Genomic DNA, 16,136 nt, shown 5'->3' with positions numbered 1-16,136 from the left:
GTAGTGTTAAAATTGAATTCATCCTTAGGTCTTGGTGAGTACCTTTATGAGATGGACCCCATTTTCACAAAATCTCACCAAGGCGACACTGATATATAGACTGTATTTATATAGCATATATCATGGACAGAAGTAGGTAAAAAAGTAAAAGAGATAGCTGGGTGCACAAGAGCCAGGATAAAAAAAGTGCCCAATCCTGGTAGGTGCACTGGTGCCAGGACTGGAAAAAATGACAGTGTAGAATCCCCAAAATACAGAAACATTTCTACAATGGGGCCAGGCCAGGCCCAGGGAGGGGTAGCCCCCCTGTTGTAGAAGGAAGTAGCAGTCCACAAAAATCACAAAAAAAGATAGGCCAAAGAAGAGGCATAAAGACAAAAGAGTGGACTATTGATTTTAAGAAAGAAATTATGTATTGTTACTATTATGCAAAAAACCCAGAATTTCCAGACACAAGATATACAAAATGATTAAGTGCGAAATTAGAAAGAAAAATACTTCTGCAAGAAAAACTGTCAGAAGCTACAAATGAAAATTTGCATTCATTAATACAACAGATTTGTGAAAAACAGTATATAGATCAAGAATCTTTGATCTGTCTGGAAAAAGAAGCATCTGAGGAAGTGCAAGAATATAAACAACAAAACCTAGAGATATTTGAACAATATAAAAAAGAAATATGGACATGGGAAAGAAAGAGAGATTTGATATGGTGCAATATATTTGCAAAGGAAAACGCCAAATTAATCAATATAAGAAGGCAGCCTCAAATTTATTTGAAGAGAAATACAGGCAAAGGCATCTGGCTATGGAAAATTTTACAATAAAAAAATGATATCACAAAGATGCAATGTAGAAAAGTAGATTAGTAAAGTGGAAGTTAAAAAATAGAAGTTGAGGTTTTACAGTGTCTGCAAAGTGAAGGATTTGGTGTAGAAGGTCTAACACAGGTTACATCACAACATGATGGAGTGAGTCCCCATAGTAAGAAGAAATAGGAAGATCAATAAATAACTGAAGAGGAAATATGGACATGAGAAAGAAAAAAAATAATCTAGTGTAATATTTATGCAAAGTAGAAAGCAAAACTAGCTAATACAAAAAGCACCAAAGATATTTGAAGAAAAATACAGACAAATGAATCCAGACATAGAAAACTTTACAATACAAAAAGTAAGAAGACAAAGAGGAAAAGTAGAAAAGGAGATTAGTAATGGAGAAGTTAAAGAAATAGAAATTGAGGTTATGGAGTTCCTGCAAAGTGAAGGATTCAGTGTAGAAAATCTAATGCAGAAAGCACCACAACAGGATAGAGCAATGGATATCCAGATTAAGGGGAGAACAGTGGATCTGGAAGAAATTGGTCAGGTGCCATATCAAGATATTTTGGACCCTTCCACAGGAAATCATTATAAACATTTACTTGAAGCTAGACAGCAAGGAAATGAACAGGAAACTGTGGAAACTCTGATGCAATCAATGCTGAGGAGTGATAGACCAGTGAGTTCCCATATGACAGAGCAACAGATGGCACAGGATTAAATTGAAGATAAGTTGCCACAGGAATATACTGTAGAACTTTCTGTAGAATGCCCACAGGAAATGGAAAACAAGAAATGTACCCACAGTTTGGAAGAAATTGAGGTAAGAAAAGATTTGCTTGATTTAATATACATGGATAGATATGTCAAGATCAATGAGACAAATAGACTGCAGAAGGTCAATAAAACTCAGAAAGTCAGAAGTCTGATAAAACAAATGAATCCAGTAATTAGAACTATCCATAGAGATTCATGTGATATAACAGAAGTAAACAGGATATATTACTGTGCTGCTAATAAAGTTCTACCACAAGAGCACAAGGTAGTGAGGGAAACCAAGACTCACTCTACAAGAAAAGGAAACCAGTCTGGTGGACTCTTGCCATAAACAAGCTAAACAATAGAAGGAGGAAGCTACTACAGAAAAGAGTAAAATCACAAGAAGGGAAGACATACCTCATCAGTATCAGCAAGAAACTATGATCCCTCATAAAATCATCCAAGGCAAGCTTTGAAAGAAAAATTGCCAAGGACTCCAAAGATAACCACAAGGCATTCTTTAGCTATGTCAAGAATCTAAGTGGCAATGTTCAGATCTGCTCGGAGTTAGTGCAGAATGGCACAAAATACACTGAACTGACTGATATCCCCAACATCCTTTCAGACAGGTTCTGCGCAGACTTCACCCCCCTTTCACCCCCAAAAGGGCCCATAACCATACCAGAAGAATGTAGAGTCCCTGAAATCACAGACACTCAGGTAAATACAGTCCTCTCCAAAGACAAAAACACAGCATCAATGGGACCAGATGGTGTCCCAGGCTGCATCCTACACGAGCTCAAACACGATCTAACCCCTCACCTAAACACACTGTTCAAACTCAGTCTCTTCACAGGCTATGTACCTATATAGTGGTGCACAGCAATGGTTATTCGCTCCACAAAGGTGGAGCCACAACAGACCCCGGGAACTATCACCCTATAAGCCTGACTAGCTTGGTCTGCAAGACTATGGAGTGCATCATCATAGAACTCATTAACAGAGACATTGGGAACCTCCAAACACTAGACCCTACCCAGTTCAGCTTTGTTAAAGGCAGATCATGCCTCCTAAACCTGGTGCACTTCTTTTAGACAGTTACCAAGGCTATAGATGAGGGAAAGGTGGTACACACAGCCTGCCTAGACCTCACTAAAGCCTTCAAAACCATTCCCCCATTCTGGTATTATAGACAAGCTTACCAGCCTGAACATAAACCTCTATGTCACAAGATGGGTTGCCAACTGGCTCATGGACAGAACCTGGTGAGAGTTGCAGGAGCTAGGTCCGTCTGTAAACTGGTTACAAGTGGCATTCTCCAGGGCTCAGTCCTAGGACCCCTCCTGTTCGGCATATACATCTCAGAGGTACAGGCAAGCACAGGAGGACTATGGCTGAATAAGTTTGCAGACGACTGCAAACTAGGGGCTATAATTGACTCTCCGGCTGACACAGACATCCTCCAAAATGGTCTCACTGAGACAGATACCTGATGTGAAAATCATCGCCTCAAGCTAAATGCCAAAAAGTGTGTAGTCATCCCGTTTGGAAAAAACAAAGTACCCACAAACTACCACATAGGTGGTAGTCCCCTAAATACGGAAGATATAATAAGGGATCTGGGGACCCAAGCAGATAGTAATCTCACCTTTTATAATCACATTGCCAAAGTGGTTAAAAAATCCTTCTACGTGGCCCACCTAATCACAAAAGGGTTTGCATCCAGATCAAAAGAGGTCATTCTGCCCTCTACTCATCACTCATCAGACCCACCATAGAGTACAATGCCACATTTGGGATGTACCTTACAAGACACCTGCAACAGCTGGAAAGACCACAGAAGTACCTCACCAAGAGGATCACTGGCCTCAAACAGATGTCCTATGCAGCTCGACTGAAGAAACTCCAGCTGTACTTGGTTGCATACCGCCTACTCAGAGGTGATCTCTGCCTGACATACAAGGCCATGTCCAGCCCAGAACTGATGGACATGCTCCACCTAAAGAAAACCTTATCCCCTCGAGCCACACACTCTAGGGATCTAAACCTCACCACAACAATAAATAGAATGTGCTGGAGGGATAGATTCCTGGCCCAGAGACTTCCCATGCTTTGGAACAAGATTCCAATCTACATTAGGCAGAGCTCTTTGCTAACACTCTTCAAAAGAAACCATGACGAGTGGATGGGAAACAGAAAGTTTACCCCGGGGATCACTTCAGTGGCTCTGCTGGACAAAAACCAACACATTCTGGCTAGGCTTATAAATGCCTTCGGGCAGATAGCCTAGTACCTACCTATGAACCTATAAGGAAGGGGTGAAATCAAATACCAACATGGAAGTATTGAAAAGAGAAAACTATAAAGCAATTAAGACAAGAAGTGTCACTCTTAAAAGACTATAGAAGAGGGAATAGATCAACAAAAATACTAAGAAAGATAGATGTTATTAAAGCAATGCACATTGTTAGAACAGACCAGGATTTATCATGCACTATCGCAAATAACAAACTAAAAAATTCAGCACAAGCAGAAAAACTTAGAAGATACACAGAAAAATATAAAGGAAAAGTACAAAATAAGCAGTTTATTGATGACCCAAAAACGTTTTATTGAGAATTGGGAAATAAGGTAAAAGGAATTGAAAGACTGCCAAAAAAACAGGACGTAGATACATTTTGGAGAAGTATCTATGAAGCTCCTGTGGAACATAACATTAACCCTTTAAGCTGTTTACTTAATAACTTAGGCCATGGCTACAATTTGGCTCCTAAAAAAACAACAAAGTATAAAGACTTCTCATCTTCTCTTTGCTGATTACTTAAATGTTTGTAGCTCATCAGATAAGGAACTGAAAGCACAACTGCAAGTTGTCAAAACATTTTCAGATGATATTAGAATGTCATTTGGTCTTGATAAATGTGCAAAAGCAACCATTAAAGCAGGAAAACTGCAGCATCAGGAAAACATCAATTTAGGACAAGAATGTGATATAAAAGAACTTGAGCAAGAGGGAGTGTATAAATATGTGGGAATTGATGAAGGATCAACAATAAAACATGAACAAATGCAAATAAAACTTAGTAAGGAATACTTCAGAAGACTTAAATCAATCCTGAAAACAGCATTGACATCTAGGAACAAAGTCCAAGCTATAAATAAATTTGCTCTCCCTGTCCTAACCTACAGTTTTGGAGTGATTGAGTGATCCCATATGGTGCTGGATGGATTAGATAGGAAAGCAAGAAGGATGCTTCATGCTCACCAAATGATTTATAAAAATCAGTGCATACCATATATTCACCATTCTGAAGGAAGGATGGAACTCTTTGAAATTGATTACATGTATAGATCTGCAAGCATGGGACTCCACACATATCTGTTGACCTCACAAGACCCAAATGTAGTGAAAGTTTTGAAACATGAGGAGAATAAATCTGAGATGACTTCTCTGCTTAATATAGCAGAAGCATATCGGCATCAAGCAGGAATGGAAATCAAACCAAAAGTAGATAAACATCAGGCAGCAACTGAATGTGCCAAAAAAACAAAAGAAAGAATATCAGGTGAAGGACCAGATGAGAAGGCAAGAAATGTGGAAAAAGCAAAAATATAGTTGCAAGTATAGAAAACTTCTGGAAGAACCTCATGCTAATCAGGAATGAACACACAAATGGTTAAGGAGAGGTGAATTTAAACTAAGAAATGAAAGGTTAATATTGGCGGCCCAAGATAGTGGGCTACATACACGTTGGTTTACAAAGTCCATTGAACATGTGGGAGAAACAGACAAATGCAGGTTTTGCAAAACAGAATTGGAACAGTTGCACACCTCGTTGCTGGTCGCGACATACTAATGGCGGAAGGGCTGTATACTCAAAGGCAATGTGGCAAGATTGCTGCACTGGGGATTGTGCAAACATTACGGTATTTAAATGGCTGAAATACACTGGAAACATGAGCCACAAAGCATCATAGAAAATGAGGAAGTTTACATCCCATGGGATCATCCATTACTGACAGCTCAAAAGACAGATGCTAGAAAACTGGGTGTAGTGGTCCAAGAAAAGAAGGCAAAAATAACATTGATCAATGAAATTGCCACACACAGTGACTACAGTGTCGTGCACAGAGAGAGACACAGTAATAAAATATCGGGATTTGCAAGCAGAAACGAGATCAATGTGGAAGAAAGATACTCAGATAGTTCCAATAGTAGTAGGGCCAATGGGGTCTTATAAAAAAAGAGTCTACAATTATATTTAGATATGCTACCAATATAAATAACTCCATATGAATTGCAGAAGGAGTCATTACTGGACACATTGTGGATGCTGCAAAGAGAACTTTAGACTGACACCAAACAGTGAAACAATACTAATTTTATGAACTTTGATTGTAGTTTGACTTAGGAATGGGGTCCATTCCTGTCATGCTATTAGAAACTCAAAAGATTTGGAAAAATTAAATAAAAGCCCTGCATAGATGAACAGTGACAGTAAGCCTTGCACCACACAGCATAGTCCACAGAGAGCAATGCATACATTAATAGTGACAGCAGGACTTGCACCACACAGCATAGCCCACAGAGAGCCCTGCATACATTAACTATTTTCCATGTGTTTTTTTATAAGGAAGTTATCAATAATCTGAATATCATTGTCAATAGTCATAATCTTTGAGTGTGTAGCCACAGACTATGCATGAGCCTTCTGAAGTAGGTCCTTTACTACTACTGGTGATGGCTGGCCACCAGCAATATCATCAGTTGTGGAATGATATATAATGGGAGTTACACTGCCATCATTGGGAAGTTCACCACTAGACAAGAGCATACTTATATTGTGCAGAATGCAACATGCCGCAAACATCCTGCATGCATTAGTAGGGTCATACTGAAAGGCACCCCCCCAGACTCATCCAGGCAATGGAAATAAGCTTTCAACAGGCCAAACACTCCTCGATGACAATCTGTGTCTGCTACAGGGCAGTGTTGGTCCTTTTTTTCAGGATCTCCCATTCACTTCCAGATAGGTGTCATCAACCAGGTCTCAAGTGGGTAGCCTGCATCAACTGGAAAACATAAGAGAAAAAAAAAAGGAAGAGAAACACAATCGCAGATACCAATGACCACTTTGCAGACGTGTACATAAATACCCTGTACAAACACTTAAGCTACTGCATAAACTTTGCTATACCTGACTGGATCAAAATCAAGTATTCCAGTAAAAACAAGCCGCCATGGGGGACTTCAAATATAAATAGATCACATAACAGGAAAAATAAACTTTTGTCTATAAGCAAGAGGGCTATCACTCTGCAGGGTATGACTTCCCTTTTAAACCTAAATAGGAAACTCAGAAATCTTGTAACGTCTTCTAAAGCAAAGGATAATAATAATAAGGCATTCTTTAATTATGTCCAAAATCTAAAAGGGAATGCCCAGCTAAGTGCTGAACTGGTTGTAGATGGGCTCACTCATACTACACAGGAAGATATTGCCAACCTGCTAGCTGACTTATTTACTGCAAATGTTACCCCCTGTCCTCACATATCACATCCCAAAGCATACCTGTCAGCAGTCCTCTGCCTAGAATCTCTAAAGAACAGGTCATCTCTGGGCTCACCAAGGCCAAAATATGGCATCAGTAGGATCAGATAATATCTCATGTTGTTTAGTAAACAATCTAAAGCAAGAACTAATGGACCCACTTGGTGTTTTCTTTAATCATAGATTGTAAGCTGGCTATGTGTCTGTAGAATGGAGAACAGCAACAGTATCCCCCCCTGCACAAAAGGGGACTATCAACTAATCCTGGGAACTACAGACCCATAAGTCTAACCAGCCTCATCTTCAAGGCCATGGAAAGAATTAACATGGACCTTATCAGAAAGGTTATAGGTGACCTACAAACACTACTCAACCCAGATTGGCTCTGTTAAGGGTAAATATTGCTTATTATACCAGGTAAGACTTCTTTGAGAATATCACTAAAACCATGGATGAAGGTAAGATAGTGCACACAGCCTATTTTAACCTTGCCAAGGATTTTGACGCAATTCCTCACTATGGCATCATCAAGAAACTCTCCCAGACAGGTATGAATCCTTATGGTGCTAGATGTGTAGCCAAATCTGTAAGGTAAACACCTTAACCATTATGCCAACCCCCCCCCTTGGCTCACTGACAGAACACACTCTGTCAAAATTGGTGACTCCACCTCCACCAATAGACCCATCATCAGTGGAGTACCATGGGGTCTGTGCTGGGCCTCTTACTATCTGGCATCTATTTCTCAGAAGTTCAGGCCAAAGTAGACAGCCTTTGGCTCACCAAGTTCGCTGATGATTGCAAACTGGGAACAATCACTGAGTCCTCTAACAATGTCAACATATTAGAAGAAGGGCTAACACAAACAAATGATTGGTGCCAAAACCATGGTTTAAAGGTAAATGCAACACAATGCATTATTATTCCCCTTGGAAAAATGGAATTACCTACAAATTATAATATTGACAGCACTCCCCTGAATTCCAGCCCATTGGTACCTGTCTTGGGAACACAGGATGATAGAAATCTGAACTTTGACCACCAAGTTTCCATAGTGGTAAGGAAAACCTTCTATGTAGCACACCTCATAAGCAAGGGCATAGCATCCAGGTCAAGGGATGTTATAACTCCACTGTACCTGACTCTCATCACACCATTAATATATTCACCCTTTTGCATGTACCTCATCAGACATCTGCAGCAGCTTGAGAGGCCTGAGTTTTCCAAGAAAATACAGGGACTCCAAACCATGACTTACATGGACAGACTGAAAGCCCTGCCACTTTACTCTGTAGCTTATAGGCTGCTGAGAAATGACCTTTGCCTGGCCTATAGGGCAATCTCCAGACCTGCCCTAATGGAAATGTTGCACATCTGCAAGTCAAATGGCTCAAGAGTCACTCACTCTACAGATCTCAGCCTAGCTTGTGACATTAACAGATCATGCTGGAGAGACAGATATGTCTGCCAGAGACTGCTGCTTCTCTGGAATAGAATCCCTATTCATTTAAAACAGAGCTACTCACTGACCCTATTCAAAAGCAACCTAGATAATTGGATGGGAGACCATAAATTCACCCCTGGGGTAGTACCCTTGCCCGTCATGGACAGGTGTAGCTGGTGTTGATCACAGACCCACTCTGTTCATAACTTTGTTCTGTGAACTCCCCAGAAAAGAACAAATGAGAAGACTCGGGATTAACATGGCTAGGCCTGTAAAAGCTCTAGGGCCACTAGCCTAGTAACCTCCTATGAACCTATGAACACAATAAGGGAAGGACTTATTGTAAATGCACTTATTCTAAATGGCATCACCCACACTGAACCGGAGGCTATTGCCAATGTTTTGGCTGACAAGTTCTTCTCAAATTTCTCCTCTGCCCCCCCCCCCCCCCATAGTCCAAAGGAAATGTCACATAACTCAATCCCCATAACCAGTAATACATAATAGGTCATTAATACATTTTCCAAGGTCAAAAACATTGCATCAATGAACCCCAGTAACATTTGGGATTTTTAATAAGAAGCACGAAACATGACTTCTCTGGTTCATTTGAATTGCTTTTCATCTGAAGCCTTCAGCTGGTTTTGTGTCCAAGGAATGGAAGATGGCTACAGTCAATCACCTGCACAAAGGAGGTCCAACCACTGATCCAGGTAACTGTAGACCCATACGTCTTACACCATCATGTGTAAGGCCATGGAAAGAATCATCATGGACATGACAAATGAGGACATAGGTAACCTGCAAATGCTGGACTCATCACAGTTCAGCTTTGTTAAAGGAAGATTATGCCTATTAAATTTGGTGGACGTTTTTGAGAAGGCAACCAAAGCACTGGATGAAGTTAAGGCTATGCACACAGCTTACACTGACCTGGCCAAGGCTTTTGATACAATACTATACTCAGGCATTATAAATGAGCTCACTAATTTAGGTATAAACCCTTTTATCTCCCGCTAGATATGTAACTGGCTTACTGAAAGGACACCAGAAGTCAAAAAAGGTGAGACTACCTCCACCAAGAGGCCAGTCACTAATGGAGTCCCCAAGAGCTCAGTATTGGGCCTGTTCATTTTTGACATCTATTTCTCTGAAATGGAAGCAAATGCTGAAGTTTTATGGATTACAACATTTACAGATGATTGCAAACTCAAGATTATCATCAACTCCCCTTCAGATGCTAGCATTCTTCAACAATGTCTATCTCTGACTAACAAATGGTGCCAAAGCGATGGTCTTAAACTTAATGCTCAGAAATACATAATTGTACCCTTTGGGAAATCAACCATCCAGGCTAATTACCATGTTGGTAATACAACCCTAAGAGTTGAACCAGTGATCATGGATCTGGGTACCCACATAGATAGTAGCCTTACCTTCGACCACCACATGGCCACAGTGGTGATGAAGTCCTTTTATGTCACCCAACTTATAAATAAGGGCATGGCATCTAGGTCCAAAAAGGTCATTATGCCACTGTACACTACCCTTATCAGACCAATCATAGAGTATAATGTTCCCTTTGGTATGTACCTGACTAGGCATGTGCAGCACTAGAGCGACCTCAGAGTTTCCTTTAAAAAACATACAAGGCATAACAAACCTGTCTTATGCAGAGCATCATAATCCCCTTTCCCTCTAATCAATCTCCTATAGATTGCTGACAGGTGATCTATGCCTTTCTTATAAGGCATCCACAAACCCTACACTTATGAATCTCCTACATATTCATAAGTCAACCAGTACCATAAATACAATGAATAAGGACATGGATTTTGTCTGTGACTTAAACAGAACATGTCAGAGAAACAGATATGTATCCCAGAGTCTGCCTGTCCTATGGAGCAGGCTTTCCATCAATGGGAAGCTGAATTCATCTATTACCCAGTTTGAGCACAACCTACACAAGTGGATGAGGAAGAGAAAATTTACATCAGGCCTGGCACAAATATCCATTATGGTCAGAGGTAGCTTATAAATGTCTGGCCCTCAATGTCCTATTTGGATGCAGGACATCATTATTCTTTTGGGAAAACATAAGTAGACTTAGAAAGCCACCCCCCGGTTGTTAGCCTAGTAACAGTCTATGACTCTATGAATCTGTAAGTGTGGTTTATACTAAGCAATATATTAACCAAGGTATAAATTATTACATACTTATTGCCAAAATTACCACTTACCAACAAGGTTACCATGGGTCCTTCTTCCATGCAGGGTTACCATGGGGCATTCTGCCATGCAGGAAAAGGCAGGAAATTGAGCTTGTGTGCCATTTATGAGAATTATGTGCACTGCCAGAATGCCTTCTGACACATTGGAGATTCACCCCCATACATCACACATTATCTGGCAGTTAACAAAATTGTAGCCCTTCCTATTTCAATACCTCTGTCCTGTGGTCCAGATGGTGCCCTAATTACAGCATGGGTGCAATTTGTCACATCAAATACCTCAGGGAAATGTACTATCACATAAAAGGCAGTCATGCTTCTGGTTCAGTCCTATAGTGACACAATGACACATAAATATACTGATTCACATTGGCCAAGAGAATGTTGAGGAACTGCTGAAGTATCCTTCAGGCACAAGCCTGAAAAATACACAGTGTGTCCCCAGTCAGTCTCTGGAAGGTCCCCATGGCAAGTATATATACTTTAGGAAGGCCATACATCCCCCATTCCCACCTGTGGGCCATACATACTAACTAAAGCCCCTATAATATTGCTGTCTACTCTAAATCTGTTAAGGGTTCTTGATTATCAAAATTATACTCGGCTATTCATTGTCTATGTTTTCACCTTCTTGGCTGGTGAACAATGCTGTGCGAAAGCCATTTTGGCTTGGCCAATACAAACACCTCACACTGAGAAATGCAAAGACTGGCAGCAACAGCAAGTGTCTTTATCAAATGTAAAGTAGATGGAAAGGGTGCAATTTCACCTTTTATAACACCCCACCACATGACACAGAAATGCATTAAAAAACACTATGAATTGCAAGCAGGCAGGAAGAAAGCTTATTAGCATAAAAAAGTTCTTTACCATTTCTCATTCATATCTAATTTGACTTCAGCTGCATACGTTCATTGAAAACTAGTGAGCATAACAACAACTGCTCTCTATGAATTACTCTCGAGTCTGCTCTTATGTGCGTAGATTGCTGTTTTGCCTAAGTGTTATGACTGTGAATGTCATCCTTATTTTGTTTTCTAATAATCTTAACTAGTTTTCTTTTAGTCTGTAGTCATGTTGAGTATTGAATTAAGGGTAGGTAGTTCTTTGGGATTTTTTATTTTTATTTTTATTGCTTGCAATGTGCTGTTTCATTATTTTTTTTTTATTTTATCAGGTTCTGGTTTACAATTTTAGACTAGTGTATGCCATTGCTTGTGGCGTTACTGACATGCGCAATGCGAATAAATCTGTTGATAATCTACATGGGATATACAAATATAGATTGCTTTGCAAGAAAGTATTTGACACATGAAATTTATTGTACTGTAAATTTATAGAATGAGCTTCTGATTCATAAAGTGAGTGTTATAATCCTACGGGACAGAAAATTTAATTTATCATAAATAACCAAACCCTGCATGTATAAGTTACCCATTGTTCTGTGTTTATTGGCCCAAAGAAGTGGTTGTCCAAGTTAAGTGCCAGACTTTTTATTGAATAGGGTTTTAGGAAATTTGGATAATTTTTATTTTTAATGAAATCATTATGGTGTCTATTCCATAAACCTTATGGAATTCGTCTGATAGTGCCAAGTTCAGCACAAGATTTGCGGCAAGCCAAGTTATAGGCAAATATGTCCCAGTCTAACTCAATGCCAAGCAGACACATCAAATAACATGGGACATCAATTCAACTACAATCATGTTCAGCAAAATAGTATTAGTATTACAAAGTGATATATGTGAATTATCAATGCAAGTATGTGGAAGTTATACAAACTTAACAGAACATATGTGCAAAAAGTGGAAAAAACTGACCAAAGAATAATCTGTGTCAGCAACAGTTCCAAAAAGTGACAAATATCTGCAATATCTTACGGATACCATTGTAAATCGATAACAGACTCCTATAAACATACAAATTATAATTTGAGAAATCTATCATTATCTGCACAAATCCAATAAAAAAATGAATCAGTGAAAGTAAAGTGGCAATAATGGCAGCATTGCCAGTGCTAGCAATAGCTAATAATGTGTGCAGGACATTTGTGGGGGCACAAGTAACGCACACACCCAAGGAAATAGGGTGATGGCAAAGATAATGTGGGGTGATGATAACGAAACAGGGCACACAAGATAGTTAATGGAATATGAAGGTCAGAGAGAGAGAGAGTCAGAGGAGCATGGGCAATATTTTTTGGCAGGATTAGGCCCCAGTTTTTTTTTTTTGTTTTGAGAATGTAAACATGGAAAAGATACAGAAAAAGAAGGGGGGCAAAAGTGTGGGTAGAAATGTATAAGAAGAATCACAAGGCATGACAGACAAAGGTTGGTAAGATACATAAAGGATAGCTAAGACACACACACTAACAGTACACATATGGACTGCACAGCATGGGTGAAGGAAAGATGACAAACAGGGTAGGGATGCATAGCAACCATGGTGCAGCTCAAGAATACGCTATGTTCCAATACACAAAGCAGTGCTGAGATGTTGTAAACTGTGTGACAATCAAACCAAATGGAGTATGACAGATGGAAAGTGTGTGGAACAGAACACTAACCAAGGATTTCCAGCATTGCAGTACACAGTGGACATCAAACATCATCATCATCCACTAGGTTGTCAGTAGTGCAAGTGTAAGTCTTGCAACAGTAAAGCTGATCAAATTGAGTCAAGGAAATGTAGGAGCAGAAAAGGGGAAGGCAGATATGAACCTCCAACTCTACGTGCTATATGAACCTATGATCTATAGGCAAGCAACTAAGTAGAGTATGAAGCAGCAGTCCTGCAGCAAAAGATTAATGTGGCTATGCAATAAACCAATAAGTATATACACCATTAGGGCAGAAGAAATGATGTGTGACATACAATGACATTACACAAGCCAAAAATGATGAAAGCTCATTACCCATACTTGCATCAGTGATGTGAAATATTTAACACATGGTGATGCATGTACATTATGAAATAACATATGATTAAGACAAAAATAAAGAATGTGAGCCTGTCCATACAAAAGGTACACATGCAACATATAAATATTTAGGTAGTGGACACCACACAAGTGAAACATAAACACAGATGGAATCTACTCTGTAATATGTATGATACCCTACCATAGTAGCACAATGTGATATTGTCTCAGTATACCTGCAGTGCAAGTTATGATACATTACATGAAGATGCACATACAAATATACATATGCCATGTATATGTGAAACATATAGGTCAAAGCTAATAGAGGGAAGGGAGATGGACAACATATATCCACAGAAGCAAAGAAATGTATGCATGATAAAGCTTTTACAGAAATAACCAGGACAAGTATAGTTAACTAAATACATTGCACATGCATATGTCCCTAACACAAGATGGACCGTAAGTCCACTGCAAGGTACATTAAACTAAATGTTAACTGAACTAAATGACTAATTTATCTATCAATGTTTGTAACTGATTCTGAATATTGTCGTATATGGAGCTTTTCTCCCTGGGCCTCTGCTGAAAAAGGACCTGTGTCCAGTCAGACTTTCCTAATAAACAAATGTAAAACAAATAATAAAATGGCCAACATCTGAGACATGTACAATGTAAATTGGTGATGGCTGTAAAATGCTTGTGTACAAATTACACAACAACACAGTAATGTACAACAGTTAAACAGGCATAATGAAAGTAGGCTTCAGTATCAGATACTCATAAATATACTGCCATGGTAACATAACTTGACAGTTGGCACACCCACAGAAAATGAAATGAATAGAACATGTAAGTGTATGTGAGTTATCAAAGGACAGCTGTATATATGAAACTATGCCACACCATCTGCTGAATGAATGACACATACGCACTATAGCCTTACAATGGGAGACTAATGAATTTGCGTTATTAGGGGCATCCAGTTGTCTAGCCATAAAGGTGAAGGCCAGCATATTATACCTAATGACAGTTGGACAGAAATGCTAACATGTAATACACAGCTAAGCTGCACACACGTTAGAATAAAAGTCATATGCACACAATAGCATTGCCTGCCAAAATAATCACAAATACAGAAAACACACATAACTTACATGAAATCAAAATAAAGAAATACATAAAATAATGTGCAAGTATAATCAAGCTAAACCTCATTTTGGCCGTGTCCATGTTCAATCATACTGTGCGAGTATAACCAAGCTGAGCCTCATTTTGGTCATGCCCACGAGTATCCTGTAACTTCAAAATAAGACATTTACATTGGAAGGACTTTGACACATGCATTTTTTCAAAAAAAAAAAAAACCTTAGTAAAAGTTACACGCAAAACATTGACAATTACAATATATACCTAATAGATGAGAATCTTGCCATCTAATTTGCATGCACGGATACAATCTGAATAGCATTCACATCTAGGAGGTGAACACATGCTAATGGTCCTCCTGGACCCAAATAAGGCTGAAGATAACAACACATTCCTTTCTCCTGTCACTGCACCTCCAGCCTACGAATGCGCTTTATGCACAATGCTCTGCTTGATGTATGTTCACACAACTGCAAGAAATAAAAGCAAAGAAAGATTAAGTTCCAAATGTGATTGTGCATTATGAGTTTTAACAGCATTTAATGTTAAGATAAGTCAGTTCAGAATATACTTTTAGTTAAGTAATCACATTATTCAGCAGTATTGTACATTCCTAGGTCACTGTTTGCCTAGAACAAATTTTATATCACAATGCAGCTGTATCACACACAGTAGAAAAAGTAAGTAGAAGTAACATTCAAACCTACATCATTTACCTCTGCTCACACCCAAGTTCAGAACACTATCTGTCTACCTACACCTTCGTTGCTGTCTGAGAAGAAATTTCTAGAAGTGTAATAGCAGTGACTTTTGGATAACATGCTATACAGTTCCAGAGTATCATCTGAAGAGTGATGTGAGCTACATGGACACATTTTTCAATGATATTAAACAAGGGCAGTGTTACATACACAGTAATTTTAGGGATGATGAGCTTTAAAAATGGAGCATATATCCCCTAGTAATGCATCCTTTTGCATTATTATTTGTATACTGTCATATAGTATACAGCACAAAAAAAAAAGATATATGCTGCATAAGTGGATAATAGTATAAACACACATAGAAGTAACAATGCGACCATATATGTATATTGTTTACAAATCCGCATGTGTTTATAGATATTCAAAGGATGCTGTACATCACACATAAACAAACATTATCATACAAAGAATGGACATGTACAAAAATGTATATATTCACACAATATGGCAATACAGAAAGCCAGCAATGACCATGAAGTTTCTGAAGTTGAAAG

This window comes from Protopterus annectens, chromosome 3.part1 (assembly GCF_019279795.1).
Source record: "Protopterus annectens isolate FY-2018-M chromosome 3.part1, PAN1.0, whole genome shotgun sequence".
Taxonomy (NCBI): Eukaryota; Metazoa; Chordata; order Ceratodontiformes; family Protopteridae; genus Protopterus; species Protopterus annectens.
The sequence above is the reverse complement of the archived record's forward strand: the minus strand, read 5'-3'. Positions refer to the sequence as shown.